The following is a 17,615-nucleotide window of genomic DNA, read 5'->3' as shown; positions in this document are numbered from 1 at the left end:
TCCCCTTCTACTATCGAGATGGATCCGGTTAAGGTCCAAGCCATCCATGATTGGACTCAGCCGACATCTCTGAAAAGTCTGCAAAAGTTCCTGGGCTTTGCTAATTTTTATCGTCGCTTCATCTGCAATTTTTCTAGTATTGCCAAACCATTGACCGATTTAACCAAGAAGGGTGCTGATTTGGTCAATTGATCTTCTGCTGCTGTGGAAGCTTTTCAAGAGTTGAAGCGTCGTTTTTCTTCTGCCCCTGTGTTGTGTCAACCAGATGTTTCTCTTCCGTTCCAGGTCGAGGTTGATACTTCTGAGATTGGAGCAGGGGCTGTTTTGTCACTGAGAGGTTCTGGTTGCTCAGTGTTGAAACCATGCGCTTTCTTTTCCAGGAAGTTTTCGCCTGCTGAGCGAAATTATGATGTGGGCAACCGAGAGTTGCTGGCCATGAAGTGGGCATTCGAGGAGTGGCGTCATTGGCTTGAAGGAGCTAAGCATCGCGTGGTGGTATTGACTGATCATAAGAACTTGACTTATCTCGAGTCTGCCAAGCGCTTGAATCGTAGACAAGCTCGTTGGTCGTTGTTTTTTGCCCGTTTTGACTTTGTATTTTCGTACCTTCCGGGCTCTAAAAATGTGAAGGCGGATGCTCTGTCTAGGAGTTTTGTGCCCGACTCTCCGGGTTTATCTGAGCCGGCGGGTATCCTCAAGGAAGGAGTAATTGTGTCTGCCATCTCCCCTGATTTGCGGCGGGTGCTGCAAAAATTTCGGGCTAATAAACCTGATCGTTGCCCAGCGGAGAAACTGTTTGTCCCTGATAGGTGGACGAATAGAGTTATCTCTGAACTTCATTGTTCGGTGTTGGCTGGTCATCCTGGAATCTTTGGTACCAGAGAGTTAGTGGCTAGATCCTTTTGGTGGCCCTCTCTGTCACGGGATGTGCGTACTTTTGTGCAGTCCTGTGGGATTTGTGCTCGGGCTAAGCCCTGCTGTTCTCGTGCCAGTGGGTTGCTTTTGCCCTTGCCGGTCCCGAAGAGGCCTTGGACACATATCTCTATGGATTTTATTTCTGACCTTCCCGTTTCTCAAAAGATGTCAGTCATTTGGGTGGTCTGTGATCGCTTTTCTAAGATGGTCCATCTGGTACCCTTGTCTAAATTGCCTTCCTCCTCTGATTTGGTGCCTTTGTTCTTCCAGCATGTGGTTCGTTTGCATGGCATTCCAGAGAATATTGTTTCTGACAGAGGTTCCCAGTTTGTTTCGAGGTTTTGGCGAGCCTTTTGTGGTAGGATGGGCATTGACTTGTCTTTTTCCTCGGCTTTCCATCCTCAGACTAATGGCCAGACCGAACGAACCAATCAGACCTTGGAAACATATCTGAGATGCTTTGTTTCTGCTGATCAGGATGACTGGGTGTCCTTTTTGCCTTTGGCTGAGTTCGCCCTTAATAATCGGGCCGGCTAGGCTACCTTGGTTTCGCCGTTTTTCTGTAATCCTGGGTTCCATCCTCGTTTCTCTTCAGGACAGGTTGAGTCTTCGGACTGTCCTGGTGTGGATACTGTGGTGGACAGGTTGCAGCAGATTTGGACTCAGGTAGTGGACAATTTGACCTTGTCCCAGGAGAAGGCTCAACTTTTCGCTAATCGCAGACGCCGTGTGGGTCCCCGACTTCGTGTTGGGGATCTGGTTTGGTTATCTTCTCGTCATATTCCTATGAAGGTTTCCTCTCCTAAGTTTAAACCTCGTTTTATTGGTCCGTATAGGATTTCTGAGGTTCTTAATCCTGTGTCTTTTCGTCTGACCCTTCCAGATTATTTTTCCATACATAACGTATTCCATAGGTCATTGTTGCGGAGATACTTGGCACCTATGGTCCCATCTTGATGAGCCTCCTGACCCGGTTTTGGTGGAGGGGGAATTGGAGTATATTGTGGAGAAGATTTTGGATTCTCGTGTTTCAAGACGGAAACTCCAGTATCTGGTTAAATGGAAGGGTTATGCTCAGGAAGATAATTCCTGGGTTTTTGCCTCTGATGTCCATGCTCCCGATCTTGTTCGTGCCTTTCATGTGGCTCATCCTGGTCAGCCTGGGGGCTCTGGTGAGGGTTCGGTGACCCCTCCTCAAGGGGGGGGTACTGTTGTGAATTCTGTGGCAGAGTTCACTCCTGTGGTCACAAGTGGTACTTCGGCTGATTCTCTCTGGGAGCTTCCGTTTGTGGAGGAAAGTGGTACTGCAGCTGCTGAGTTTCCTCCCTCAGGTGATCTGGTGAGGTCGTTAGCTGCTTCTCTACTTAACTCCACCTGATGCTTTGATCCATGCTTCCTGTCAATGTTCCAGTGTTGGACTTGTGTTTCTCTGGATCATTCCTGTGGCCTGCTGCTCTGCATAGCTAAGTGCTTCTTTGCTATTTGTTGCTATTTTTTCTGTCCAGCTTGTCTATTTGTTTTGCTGGAAGCTCTGGGACGCAAAGGGTGTACCTCCGTGCCGTTAGTTCGGTACGGAGGGTCTTTTTGCCCCCTTTGCGTGGTTTTCTTTAGGGTTTTGTGTAGACCGCAAAGTTATCTTTCCTATCCTCGTTCTGTCTAGAATATCGGGCCTCACTTTGCTGAATCTATTTCATCCCTACGTTTGTCTTTTCATCTTACTCACAGTCATTATATGTGGGGGGCTGCCTTTTCCTTTGGGGTATTTCTCTGAGGCAAGGTAGGCTTATTTTTCTATCTTCAGGCTAGTTAGTTTCTCAGGCTGTGCCGAGTTGCATAGGGAGCCTTAGGCACAATCCACAGCTGCCTCTAGTTGTGTTTGGAGAGGATCAGGAATTGCGGTCTACAGAGTTTCCACGTCTCAGAGCTCGTTCTATTATTTTGGGTTATTGTCAGATCACTGTATGTGCTCTGATCGCTATGTACATTGTGTTACTGAATTACCTTTCATAACAAAAAATGCCTTTATTATATACTATGGCAAACAGTGGCACCACTGTGCATTTACTTGGAAATTTTACCACAAGGGTCAGTTAAAATATATATATTGTTTACAATAAGGTATAAAAGTAGTAGCGGGAAAATGGACAAAGGTAAAACTTCAAAATATAGAATATTGTACAATCATCTGAAAAGGATATGCAATGGTGTGCACATATATTATGTGTATATATATATCTATATATATATATCTATATATATATATCTATATATATATATATATATATATGTATATATTTACATATATACTAGATGGTGGCCCGATTCTAACGCATCGGGTATTCTAGAATATGTATTTGTGTATGTATATAACAGCCATATAGTATATAGCACAGGCCACGTAGTATATGGGAGCCATGTAGTATATAGCAGACAAATACTACGTGGCCTGTGCTATATACTATGTGGCTGCTATATACATACATAATGTAGAATACCCAATGCGTTAATACAGGCCACACAATATATAACAGTGGCCACGCAGTATATTACACAGCCACATACTATATAACACAGCCCACGCAGTATATAGCAGCCACGCAGTATATAACACAGTTGACGTAGTATATGACACAGGCTACGCAGTATATAACACTGGCCACATAATATATAGCACAGCCCACACAGTAGATAGCAGCCACGTAGTATATAACACTGCCCACGCAGTATATAGCAGCCACGTAGTATATAACACAGCCCACACAGTATATAGCAGCCACATAGTATCTAACACTGCCCACGCAGTATATAGCAGCCACGTAGTATATAACACAGCCCACACAGTATATAACAGCCACATAGTATATAATAGCCCACACAGTATATATCAGCCACGTAGTATATAACACTGCCCACGCAGTATATAGCAGCCTCGTAGTATATAACACTGCCCACGCAGTATATGGCAGCCATGTAGTATATAACACAGCCCACGCAGTATATATCAGCCACGTAGTATATAACACTGCCCACGCAGTATATAGCAGCCACGTAGTATATAACACCGCCCACACAGTATATAGCAGCCATGTAGTATATAACACTACCCACACAGTATATAGCAGCCACGTAGTATATAACACTGCCCACGCAGTATATAGCAGCCACACTGTATATAGCACAGCCCACGCCATATAGAACACAGTCCACATAGTATATAACACTGCCTATGTAGTATATAGCAGCCACGCGGTATCTAACAGCCCACGTTGTATACAGCAGTGTGGGCACCATATCACTGTTAAAAAAATAATTAAAATAAAAAATAGTTATATACTCACCCCTGGGATCCAGCGAAGCTCTGGCGATACGTGCACGGCTGCCACCATCTTCCGTTCCCAGGATGCATTGCGAAATTACCCAGATTACTTAGCGGTCTCGTGAGACCGCTAAGTCTTCTGGGTAATTTCGCAATGCATCGCCGGGATCGGAAGATGGCGGCCGGCATGAGTGGCTCGGCGGACAACGGAGAGTGAGTATAGCATTTTTTTTTTTTTTTTAACATTACATTTTTTTACTATTGATGCCGCATAGGCAGCGTCAATAGTAAAAAGTTGGGGACACACAGGCTTAATAGCAACGGTAACGTTACCCGTGGCATAACGCGGTCCGTTACCGCCGGCATTAACCCTGTGTGAGCAGTTACCGGAGGGGAGTATGCAGGCGCTGGGCACTGACTGCGGGGAGTAAGGAGCGGCCATTTTCTTCCGGACTGTGCCCGTCGCTGATTGGTCATGGCTGTTTTGCCGCGACCAATGAATATCCGTGACAGAAAGACAGACAGACGCAAGTGACCCTTAGACAATTATATAGTATATATATATATATATATATATATATATATATATATATATATATATATATACAAACAGTAATTGTGGAAAGAAAACAATATAAAAAAGATAATCATCCTGTATACTATTGGTGCATCCTGTGGAGATGCGCACGGGACCAACATGTAGGAGGGCCCACTTTTACTTCCAAAGCAGGTGGAATTGTGAATTATGTTGAGCTATTTGACTGAAAAGGGCCCATATATTGTTCGTGCACAGGAGCCTACTTCAGTCAGCTCTTGCTCTATAGTCATGTTTTATAACAAGTCTCTGCTACATCTCTTGCCTCCAGTTGGGATCATTTTGACATCTGTAGTTATTGCAAATTCATATATATAGATTTTTCTCTTTTTAAAGTGTAGGTCCCCATGTTCTGGAGTTGCTGTGGGTTTTTCAGGTGACATATGCAGTGAATTATATATTACAAATGTTATCTACATGTTGAGGATTTTGAAATAGGTATAATGTCAGTTTCCATGTAGTTTAGTTGCAGATACCCCCAATGACTACCAACTAGGTCTTCACTGTAAAATCCTCTTTTAGGGTTAGCTGATTTGTGAGCCAGGTTTGCCATACCTCCACATTTTATAACATTGATTTGCATTAACTAAAAGAGAACCTGTGATCATATGCTGCTCGAACCAGGGGCAGATTTCCCTAAAAGCTGAACACAAAAATAAATCATCCATTTCAAATCCAGTCTGTGCAGGTTTCTGATCTTTATGAGTTTAGATATGATAGTTAAACTTTTACTCAGAATACAGTTTGTTGGTTTTTGTAAAGATATTTGTATTACTATACAAGATATGATCAGATGAGCTAAAGAAATATCAGCGATTGGCTAAAATCTACTAAGTATGTATTTCTATGAATTTTTGTGTAACCAGCAAAACATTCCTTGAATAACCAGTAACCATTAGAGCTGCGTGAGAAAACCACTGTAAGCAGTTCTTCTTTGTTTGATGGCTTATGACTTTCCATCATCGCCTTGATTACATTCCAGAGGTTTTCAATGGGGTTCAGGTCTGGAGATTGGGCTGCCCATGACAGAGTTTTGATGTGGTGGTCTCTTAATTTTTGCCAGAGCTGTATGAGTATATTTGTGTGTGTATCAAGCCACGTCCACTCCACATAGTCCCATCAGGAAGTACAACTCCTGCTTCCAAATTACATCCTTTGATGGAAGGGGTAAGGTTCCTCCTTGTGGAGAGTGACATACCAGCTCTGGCTTGTCAAGGTAAGGAGGCTTATTCGCCGTGCAATGCTCCTCTGGGAAATTTAATATGCAAATTGCCTCTTCAGAGAAAAAGAGGACTTGAACTCTATAGCACCACAAGTAGCGATCCTACAAGTCACAATCAACCCTTTAACGAGTCCAGCAATATTACTTAGCTTGGTTAAAAGCCAAATCAATTTCTCAATTTGGTTCAAAGAGAGAAGTTTTTTTCAACTGGATTTATGTCCACGTTCAAAGTTAAAGGACAGATTCACCACTCAATTGGCTCACTGCTTCCATTACAGGGAGGAAAAGAACCTCAATTTTTTCAACTCTTCTTCATTTTCATGGGAAATGTAGAAACAGAGGCTCAGCGGAGATGCTCTTTCATTCCAAGCACTCATCTTGATATTCTCACTAACTTGCAGCAGTTCCTTCACTTAAACAATCCATATGTTCAACTTTTAAAAACTGCACTTGAATGCATGCCAAGTGACCATTACAAAGTTGTAACCAGAGCTGACAAAACACCACAAGGTGAGCATCAGCGACGTTTGAAGGCCCCACATTCGAAGAGGTAGCTATTTTCATTGTGGGTAATGAGTTTCACAGCCGTGACATTGTGCTTCAGAAAAGGACCTATGATGCACTGCAATATCCAATCATCTTTTGGCAGGGACAGGATGGCTATCACTTTGAAATACCTCAGACAAATCCTGCAACAGGCAACCCTTCAGGGAAAAAAGTGTCAGCCATGAACTTCTATGCTTATAGGATCATGACAAGAGTTGGTGAGGAAAATCACTTCCTCAAATGCAGATATGTGTATACGATATGCTTAAAGGGACTCTGTCACCTGAATTTGGAGAGAACAATCTTCAGCCATAGGGGCGGGGTTTTCGGGTGTTTGATTCACCCTTTCCTTACCCGCTGGCTGCATGCTGGCTGCAATATTGGATTGAAGTTCATTCTCTGTCCTCTGTAGTACATGCCTGCACAAGGCAATCTTGCCTTGCGCAGGCGTGTACTATGGAGGACAGAGAATGAACTTCAATCCAATATTGCAGCCAGCGGGTAAGGAAAGGGTGAATAAAACACTCGAAAACCCCGCCCCTATCGCTGAAGATTGTTCCATACAAATTCAGGTGACAGAGTCCCTTTAATTGCAATTGGTGCAGTTTCTCTCTGGATCAAGTGTTTCCAATTGTGTTTGGAAGAGGAGTGTGAGGTGCTGCCGGAGGAGGCGACTATAAAGGAGAAAAACTGTGCTTTATGTGCAATAAAATACTAACCACAGTTAGTTACTGTGCCCGGGCAACACCAGGCTCTTCAGCTAGTAGTGAATAAAGTTCTAGAAAAAAATGGCCACTTTTCACCTACTGGCAGGTCCCCTTGGAGTAATATGTAAATACTGATAATATTTTACTTATGTAACTTATGTAACACCAACATATCTGCAGAACTTTACAATTAGCGGGGACATGTGCAGACAAGACAAGACAATACAGTAACACATTTTCTTACTTTCTTCACTCTGCCCCCCTGAGTATGTTGTCTTTTGTATTTTTAAAATCCGACAAAGAGTTCCAGAGATACTGGTCTTTATACTTAGGGCTAACTTTGATGGTCTTTACAAAGGAGTGTTGCACACAAAATAGCAATACAGAACAGCCTAAAGACATGCCCCAGAGAATCCTGTGAGCACCGCCCTTTTCTATAAACAAATGGAGGAGACACAGTAGGTATAAGTTCTGGTCATATATGGTCCTGCTCTCAAGTATAATAAATGGGACATTTCAAATAAGTTGCATGAACCGGTAATCAGTCAGTATCTGTCTAGGTACAGATACCAAGTGCTATTGTTTTCTTGGATTATGTGGAGACCGATGATTAGAAAGAACCAGATTGTGAGAAAAATTTAGAAAAGGGCGTATAGTAGAGTTAGACTAGTGAAGAGAGGTGATAGGCCTGTCTAAATAATTGTGTTTAAAAATGTGAGGGTGAGGTATTAATCGGATTGTCTGAGCCAGGTAGTGCATTTGAAATAACTGGTGAGAGAAGTCTTGGAGACGGATGTGGGAGGTTCAGATTATGGAGAATGTTAGTTTTGGGTCAGTTTCAGAATGGAGAGTAGGGTGGTAGACACAGATGAGGGAGGAGATAGAGGTTGGTGCCGAACTATGGACAGCTTTGTGTGTGTGTGTGTGTGTGTGAGATACGTTTACATTGTATTCTGTAGCAGATGGGTAACCAGTGCAATAACTGTAGGAGGCATTGGTGTAATGAAATACAACCCTGGCTGCCACATTCAGGATGGATGCCACAGGTTTACCTCTACAGAGAAGTGCCAGAAGACTGCAGCATCTGATTTCCCACATCCCTGCACTTAATGCACCTCACCATCACATTAACTGGTGCAGGTTTCTCCTAGAAGTGCAGGGGATAAACTGTTTAGTTGAGAGCTGCTAGAGTTTTCCAGCATTGATGGTCCCAGCTGTTCAGTGTTGGCCACTCCCCTCTCCTATTTATACTCACCTCTTTCTATCAGGGATGCCAGTGTTAGTTTCTTGCTGTATGGCACTGGAGCTGAGTATTTGGTTGTTTGAGGAGGCGTTTGGAGTGTTTATCTAATGACTGTTGCTTGGTTATTCGGTTGTGTGCATTTTCTCATATTCTCCAATTTGATTTTTTCCTTCCTTTACTCTCCAGTGTTCCACTCTGCTGTTTGTGAGTGTATATTTCTGTGATTGATAGTTTCCTTTATCCCTACAAAATCAAAAAAGTATCCACCAATCAGTCAAATATGTATAACAGCAAGGTAGATAAGTAAGTTGACTCATAAAAAATAACCTTTAATAAATAATATAAAAAATTTTGACGAAAGGTGCCTGTCAGAGCTGATACCTATATACCTATAAGTCGGCGATTTTTTAATTTGTCCAATCCGTTTCTCTCAAGACTAGTGGGGATGATGTCGGAGAAGATGTGTATAATTGGATGTCATCAGCATATAGATGGTGCTGGAAACCAAATCTGCTGACGATTTGTCCACTAGGAACAGTGTATAGAAAGTAGAGGAGAGGACCTAGGACTGAGCCCTGAGGAACCCCAATAGTAAGGAGAAGATTCGAGGAATAAGAGCCAGGAAATGTTACACTGAAGGAGTGATCTGAGAGGTAGAAGATAGGCGTAGGAGGTTATTTTAAAAATGTAACATAATACATTATTAAACCCAAAGGAAGAAAAAAAAGCAGCAACACTTCCGTTATGTGGCAGAGACCTTAGTCCATTATTTCCAATATAAATTCATGGACAAGGTAATAGGGGCAGGGACAGTGCAAGTGAAAGGACGACGGCCGTTTCACGTTATGCACACTTCTACGGGTCCAGACAGTGTGCATAACGTCTCTTCTACACAAAACGGAATTGTTGCTGCTTTTTATCTTCCTTTGGATTTATCTACATGTTTTACTTTTGGCAAGCACCCTCCATCAAGTGACTTCACTCCCATAATGTGAAAATGATTCAGAGTGTACTTCTTCATACCAGTAAGTAACTCATTATATTTATCTCAGTGCCATTCATTTTTCTTCTCTTTGGACTAACACATTATTAAATTTGTTGAAACTAAAATGACACTTCATGTAATTAAGTAAGAGCATGTCAATAATAATAGAAGAGTAGTCTCATGACAGATATTGATGGCAATCACTAGATTTTGCTATCAATGTTCAATCACTTGAGTCCAATTGATATAATCCCTGCCTATTGCTAGGGTTAAGCTGTGCCAATGCAAAGAAAGTGCCACACAGCATTATCTTCAGTTAGTTATGCTTTTTTATTTTCTAGAGATGTTCATATAATTCAACTGTTCATCAAGTATGATGTATAATTTCAGTAGCAGCAGACACAGGCTGTTTTGCAAGCTGTTGCCTCCATATGCCTTGTTTGGATGCTTGAGGAAGGCTCCTTTCACGCTGTTCATTTTCCATAGCTTCCAGAATTTAAATCGCTAGCTATATGCCCCCATTCATCCAACGAAGGCCGAAAGTGCTTCTTTTGGCCTCTGTTAGACTTGCTTTGTTTTCTCTGTGGAATAACACAGCAGGCTGCTATTTTAGAAGCATCAAGTAAAGAAAAACATATACTGCCATATACACATTATAAGCTTTTAATGAACAATGCAGAACACAATTTTAAAGCAAGTAAATATGGTGTTATATGAATGCCTGTGTCTCCACACAGGACTCAACATTGCATGATGAGGCTTTGTATTGTAGAAGTCAAGGCTTTAGAACTATTATTCTAGGAGAAAAAAAAATTAGTAAAAAAAAATAATAAATGATGCAGAATTCCCTTTCATAGTGCCATACTGCAGTAAGTTTGTTTTTATGAGATGGGGAGGGTCATAAAATCCTGTTCTAAAAGATACTTTTAGAACAATTGTGAAACGTCCACCGTAACAGCTGCATCTAGTTTGTTTTTCAATTTTCCTGTTGCCTTTCTTGTTTATTAGCTGTGACTCCGAGGTCAGAATTAAAACAAATATTTTAATGGCTGCATTTATGATGTTGGCAAGGCGTAGTGCGACAGAGAGCTGTGATCTGGAGTGGACTCGATATGGGTGGTGCGAGGTACACAAGGAACAACTACAGATTTGTGATACGCTTCAGTGGAGGAGTAAGTAAGTCCCACAACTGATAAGCATCATGGTGTCTGTGCATTTCAGTTGTAGTAACAGGGCTGATATTCTAGGGAATGTGCAAGTGAGGCCAGAATGGCCCCTTAAAGAAATATATCCACTGTAGGATAGAAATATTTACAAAAACAAGATCTGCAAATATTTCTATATAATCCATCTCTTATGTGTTTTTTTCTGTAGAATATTCTAAAAACCCACAATATACCCATACAATCACACAAGGTTTTTTTCACACCATTTTAAATGGTTTTCCAGTTTTGGAAAACCACTGTCCCCTGGCTGAAGTTTTTAAAAACAGCCCAAAAACTGAAAACTCCGCTTTTCTCACCCTTCCTGGGTCCATCGCTAGGTCTACACCGCTACTCCCGGGGTCTGTTATTGTCTCCAGCGCTGACGTCATTTCAGTGCTCAGCCAATCAGTGAGCTCAGTAGCGCTAAGATCCTTGTGCTGTCAACGTGATGTCAACACTGCAGACAATAAAACACATTAGCAGCAGCAGTAGAAACTTAGCCCTGGACCCGGGGAGGATGAGTAATGAACAATTTATTAAAAAAAATAAACAACTGGGAGGGGCAGACAGGAGTTTGCATCCCCTTCTAATAAGATTTGTGAAAATAATGACCAAATCTACAAAACACATTTATGTCGCATGAAATTCTCGTTTCCAGAGCTTGGATTACTTCTGCAAATAGTTATAATGTCCTATACGTTCCATTTAAATAAAGTTGCTCTACTTTTTAATTCATTTTAAAACATTATACATTACAGTAGGCAAATATATTGTGACTCTCGTCACTTCTCACGGCCAAGCCGTGAAGCGGAATTGTCAAGAAGTCCAAGGTCAGAGGCACTGTGTGCCGGATCTGTTAGTTCTTAGCTACATTTTTTTTCTATAAAGTCCCGGATACTCCTTTAACATCTGCAGTAATCGTGAATGCTAATGTCTGAGGTTAGAAAGTGGGCTGGCCATATGAAGTCTGGTTGGCGTAGTGCAAATTCTAAGTGTCTATATCTTTCCATGCAGACTATGTGGATTTATCATTTTAAGGCATTAGATTGGCAATGTTTAGAGAACGTGACTTATATATAAGGATTGACAGATTGAAAGTTCTTTCTCGATTCTATGGGTGGGGTTCATGGCCGTTCTTAGTTGGTGGAGCAATTTGTCTGGTTAATTCCGATAATAAATGAGATGGCATGCTAACTACGTATACGACCCCCCGCGGTCTGCGTCCAGCTTCTTAGAGGGCCAATCGGCGCCAGCCACGCAAGATTGAGCAATAGCTGGTCTGTGATGCCCTTAGATGTCCTGGGCTGCACGCGCTCTACTTGGAACAGACCAGCGTGTCTACCCTTCGCCAACAGATGTGGGTAACCCACTGAACTCCATTTGTGATGAGATTCGGGGATTGCAATTCTTCCCCGTGAATAAAGAATTTCCAGTAAGTGAGGGTCATAGGCTCTCGTTGATTAAGTTGCTGCCCTTTGTACACACCGCCCCTCCCTACTACCAAGTGGATGGTTTAATGAGGTCCTTGGACTGGCCCTGCCGCGGTCCGCCAAGACCTTTGCTATGAGCCAAGAAGACGATCGAACTTGACTATCTAGAGGAAGTAAAAGTCACCCGCTGCTGAGCCGTGATACGCCATGAAGGCAGGAAGGGAGGTTCTAGTAGTGGGTCCTCCCTGCATGGACTGGACGAGACAGAGGTTAGAAGCAGATACCTGGCAAGTCCCTGCTTAGGGGGGAGACTTTCAGGACCACCACAGAGTCTGAAGTGTTTGATGATGGTACCAAAAGTTTCTTCTGGAGAGGGCAAACATTAACTGTGTTATTTATCATGTGTTCCTTGCTATATGTCATGCTACTTGAAGAGATGTCACAAGACATCGCCTTGAATACAAAAAGAGGAATTATTGCATGTATATTGGTTTTCTTATATTTTGGTGTGACACAAGCTAAAAAAGGACAATTTTCCAGACCTTACCCAGCCTATTAGAGGTTATGGCTGTGTAGAAGACCCACCTCTTCCGACAAGCCTACAGCCTGCAGTGATCCTCAACCTACTGAACAGCCGCGCAACCTGCCCTACCCTCTCCTAGTGTATCCTCACCCACCCCCTGCAGACTGTGAGCCCTCGCGGGCAGGGTGCTCCCTCCTTATGTACTCGTGTGCCTTGTTATCTGCTCATGTTTAATGTATTTGTCTATATTTGCCCCGTATTCACATGTAAAGCGCCATGGAATAAATGGCGCTATAAAAATGTATAATAATAATAATAATTTGGTGTGGTGTACAAGTTCTTCCTCATCTTCATCCTCTTTCAGACTGTACATGACGGGAGACATTTCATGAGGTTTATTAACCCTAAATTGGGAGTTCCTCTACCAGATAGAGATTAATGTGAAAACTGCCTTTTATAGGATCTGAATAATAAAACTGATCCTTATCACAACCTATGATAAGATAAGATGGTTGGTTTTGTACCTGCACACTTTCTTGGCTGGTATGTAAAAACACTACTGATAGACTAGTGGATGTGTATGATTATCAGCGTTTTGTTCTAGTTCCTAAATACAGCCTGGAGTATCAGCTACCCAATTTCAGTGAATTCTGGTCGGATCACTGGATTATTGTTATACAGAAGGTTACAGTGCACATGTTTAATAATTTTACACATAATGGCAAAGATCTATTTAAGTTTGTGGTCTTATTCAGCCATCTAAAAAAAAAATTAAATAGCAAAAAATTAGCTGAATTTATAAATGTGTGCAGTTTGCAGTGTTAAACTGTCCTAAAGTAAAATAAAAAATGAAATACATTCCTCTTATGAACGGATACAGATTTGCAACAAAATGTGTGTTAAATTTCCTGGTATAAAGCTTATTAAAGGGGTTGTCCAGGACTTCTACATTGATGTCCTGTCTTTAGGATCGGTCATCAATATCTGATCGATGGGGGTGTGAACTCCCGCACTCCACCAATCAGCTGTTCCCGCTGCCAGCGGCTTCCAGAGGTGCTCAGTTGCAGAACTGCACAGCAAAGCTCCTTCAACTGTATCATGGCCATAGATTGGTACTGCACATCCACCCTTAATTCAAATCAATAGAGGGCAGATGTGTACACGGCCACTAGACAGTTGTATAGTGCTGTGCAGCTCTGCAACTGAGCTTTTCCAGCCGCCACCGGCATTGGGAACAGCTGAACCGTGGGAGTGCTAGGTGTAGCACCCCCACCTATCAGATATTGATGACCTATCCTAATGATAGTCCATCAATGTAAAAGTCCTAGACAACCCCTTTAAATTTGTCTAAAAGTTGTTGAGCTTGATAAAATCATATGTGCTAAATATGTGTGTGTTGCAGTCATGGTGATATAATCCTAATTATATTTATTATTGATGATAATTTGTGTTTTGCTAAAAAGTTATAGATGAAGCAAACATCAAGCTAGGGAAAGTGAGGCAGAATTAACTGTAATCTGGACAGCATACCTGTACTTCTTAGATTAGCCTTACCATTGTTATTTGGAAGAAAATTACCTTTTTTTCTTCCAATAATTGTGATATCTCATAGTAAATATTTCTTTTTAGGGAAATTTTGATTCCTTCCAGCTGACTATAGTTCATATAAAGCAGCTGTGTTGTAAGAAAACGCCACCACGAAACATTTTTTTGTAGAAAATCAGATCTCAGTCACTTCTTTGGCCACTTGGTGACAGTGTCCTACCTATACATATTTACTCTTATTTATATGATTGGTTTTGCTATTGCAAGCTAATGTAATATGCTTTCTATGTTTTGCACTGAATTTGTCTATAATGATCTGACAATATGCCTTACAGCATAGGCTTCCACTTCTACTGTCTTGTCTCAAGGTTTTACTAAGTTGTAAAATACTTTGTCTTTTTTTGGCTATTTTGTACTTTTATAATGCTCTGTTTAAAAAAAACAAAAAACTTTGCTTAGTAAGTATTGTGAGGAAGTATAGTCCTGTAAATTCAGTGCTTATAATCTATAAGTTTAATTCCAATAAATATTTTGTAATATGTTTTCCCCGAACATGACAGCTGATGTGATCAGATGTCATGTCCCCCTAACAGCCGCTGGTGGAATTACAATCCACCCGTGACGGTTAACATGTTAAATGCCACTGTCAATCTCTGACAGCAGCATTTAACTAGCACAAACCAGATGAGTCACAAATTTGGCCCATCGGTGCCACTGTCACATGATTGCGGGGCGCTGATGGGTTGACATCACAGCTGGGGGGTCTGCAAAAGATCCGTGTACTTGTAATTGCAGATCTGTTATGAATGCAGGCTCAGCTATGCTACATGTACCACAAGCGATCAAATGATCGCAGCTTCAAGTCTCCTAGGAGATTATTGAAGCCATTAACAAGTAGAATTAAAAAATATATATATATATATATATATATATAAATAGGGCAGCACACTGCAGCGCCAAAACATGCAAACTTGAAAAAACGAAATTTGGTTCAAATTTCGTTTTTTCAAGTTTGCATGTTTTGGCGCTGCAGTGTGCTGCCCTATTTATTTAACTATAGTTGGCGACTCTGGGTTCAGCACCTGTTCACACTCAGTCTATGTTTGGATGTGCAGGTCAGGTTTTTGAAATATATATATATATATAAGTTCAAATCACCCCCCTTTTGCCCCATTCAAAATAAAACAATAAAAAATGCAAATATTTGGTATTGCTGTGTTCAGAAATGTCTGATCTATTAAAATATTAAAATAATCATATCAGTAATCAGTATAACGAGAAAAAAAATAAATTCACCAGAGTTATGGTTTTTATTTGTTGCTGCAACATTGCAATAACAGACGATGAAAACATCGTTTCTACCCCAACACCAACATAGAATCAATAAAAATGTCAGCTAGGTGTGCCAAAATAAGCCCTCACCCAGCCCAAGATCTGAAAACTGGAGACGATTTTCACCACTTAAATAAAAATAACCTATACATGTTTGCTATCTATAAACTTGTAATGTCCTGGATGATCATAATGGCAGGTTAATTTTATCACTTAGCGAACATGATAATAATAATAATAATAATAATAATAATAATAATTAAAAAACAATTGTGGAATTGCACTTTTTTTTGCAATTACACTGCATTTGTAATTTTTTTCCCGTTTTCCAGTACATGATATGGTAAATTAAATGGGACATTCAAAAGTACAATTTGTCCCGCAAAAAAAAGCCCTCACATGTCCATATTGATAGAAAAAAAAAGTTATGGCTCTGGGAAGACAGGGAGCAAAAAAACAGAAGCACAAAAGCGCAATGTGGTGAATTTTAGTGTGTTGAGTAAAGCTCCCGACATACTCATCAGTGTGGCGTCAAATATGGCTCTGTTGTTATTATTATTATTACTACCATATATACTCGATTATAAGCCGATATTTTCAGCCCATTTTTTGGGGCTGAAAGTCCCCCTCTCGGCTTATACTCTAGTCATACCCAGGGGTCGGCAGGTGAGGTGGAGCGGGGGCTGTCCAATTATACTCACCTACTTCTGGCGTGGTCCCTGCACGTCCCTGCTTCTTCCAGCGCTGCATATTCTTCCTGTACTGAGCCGTCACATGGTACCGCTCATTACAGTGATGAATATGCGGCTCCACCTCCCATAGGGGTGGAGCCGCATAGTCATTACTGTAATGAGCGGTAACGGTGACCGCTCAGTACAGGAAGAATATGCAGTGCCGGGTGAAGCAGGGACGTGCAGGGACCACGCCAGGAGCAGGTAAGTATACGCAGAGGGGGAGCGTAGCACTGTGCGATATTTACCTTTACTCGTTCCGCTGCGGCTCTGTCATCAGCGTCCTCTGGCAGTGACGCTCAGGTCAGAGGGCACGATGACGTGGTCAGTGCGCGCCCTCTGCTGAACGTCAGTGCTAGACGGAGCCGCACCCGAATGACGAGCAGGTGAAAGTGCCGGGGTCCTGAGTGACGGAGAGGTGAGTATGTGATTTTTTTTTTTTTTTTATCGCAGCCACAGCATATGGGGCAAGTGACTGTATGGAGCATCTTATGGGGCCATAACGATTGTGCAGCACTATATGGGGCAGGTGACTGTATGGAACATCTTATGGGGCCATAACGTTTGTGCAGCACTATAAGGGGCAAGTGACTGTATGGAGCATCTTATGGGGCAGTAACGATTGTGCAGCACTATATGGGGCAAGTGACTGTATGGAGCATCTTATGGGGCCATAACGATTGTGCAGCACTATATGGGGCAGTGACTGTATGGAGCATCTTATGGGACCATAACGGTTGTGCAGCACTATAATGGGGCAAGTGACTGTATGGAGCATCTTATGGGGCAGTAACGATTGTGCAGCACTATATGGGGCAAGTGACTGTATGGAGCATCTTATGGGGCCATAACAATTGTGCCGCACTATAATGGGGCAAGTGACTGTATGGAGCATCTTATGGGGCAATAACGCTTGTACATCACTATAAGGGGCAAGAGACTGTATGGAGCATCTTATGGGGTCATAACGATTTGTGCAGCATTATAAGGGGGCAAGTGACTGTATGGAGCATCTTATGGGGGCCATAACGATTGTGCAGCACTATATGGGGCAGTGACTGTATGGAGCATCTTATGGGGCCATAACGATTGTGCAGCACTATATGGGGCAAGTGACTGTATGGAGCATCTTATGGGGCCATAACGGTTGTGCAGCACTATAATGGGGCAAGTGACTGTATGGAGCATCTTATGCGGCAATAACGCTTGTGCAGCACTATAAGGGGCAAGTGACTGTATGGAGAATCTTATGGGACCATAGCGATTGTGCAGCACTATATGGGGCAAGTGACTGTACGGAGCATCTTATGGGGCTATAAC

General features: G+C 42.0%; 1 protein-coding gene and 1 pseudogene across 5 annotated transcripts in view; both read left to right on the top strand.

Moving 5' to 3' along the window:
* Positions 1–17,615, top strand: part of BCAS3 (BCAS3 microtubule associated cell migration factor) — a 1,718,074-nt gene that overhangs the window by 503,112 nt on the left and 1,197,347 nt on the right. The gene's annotated exons all lie outside the window — the stretch shown is intronic.
* On the top strand, positions 6,264–13,512 carry LOC138671478 (phosphatidylserine synthase 2-like; annotated as a pseudogene).

This window comes from Ranitomeya imitator, chromosome 3 (assembly GCF_032444005.1).
Source record: "Ranitomeya imitator isolate aRanImi1 chromosome 3, aRanImi1.pri, whole genome shotgun sequence".
Lineage (NCBI taxonomy): Eukaryota > Metazoa > Chordata > Amphibia > Anura > Dendrobatidae > Ranitomeya > Ranitomeya imitator.
This window is presented reverse-complemented; position numbering and strand designations above follow the sequence as displayed.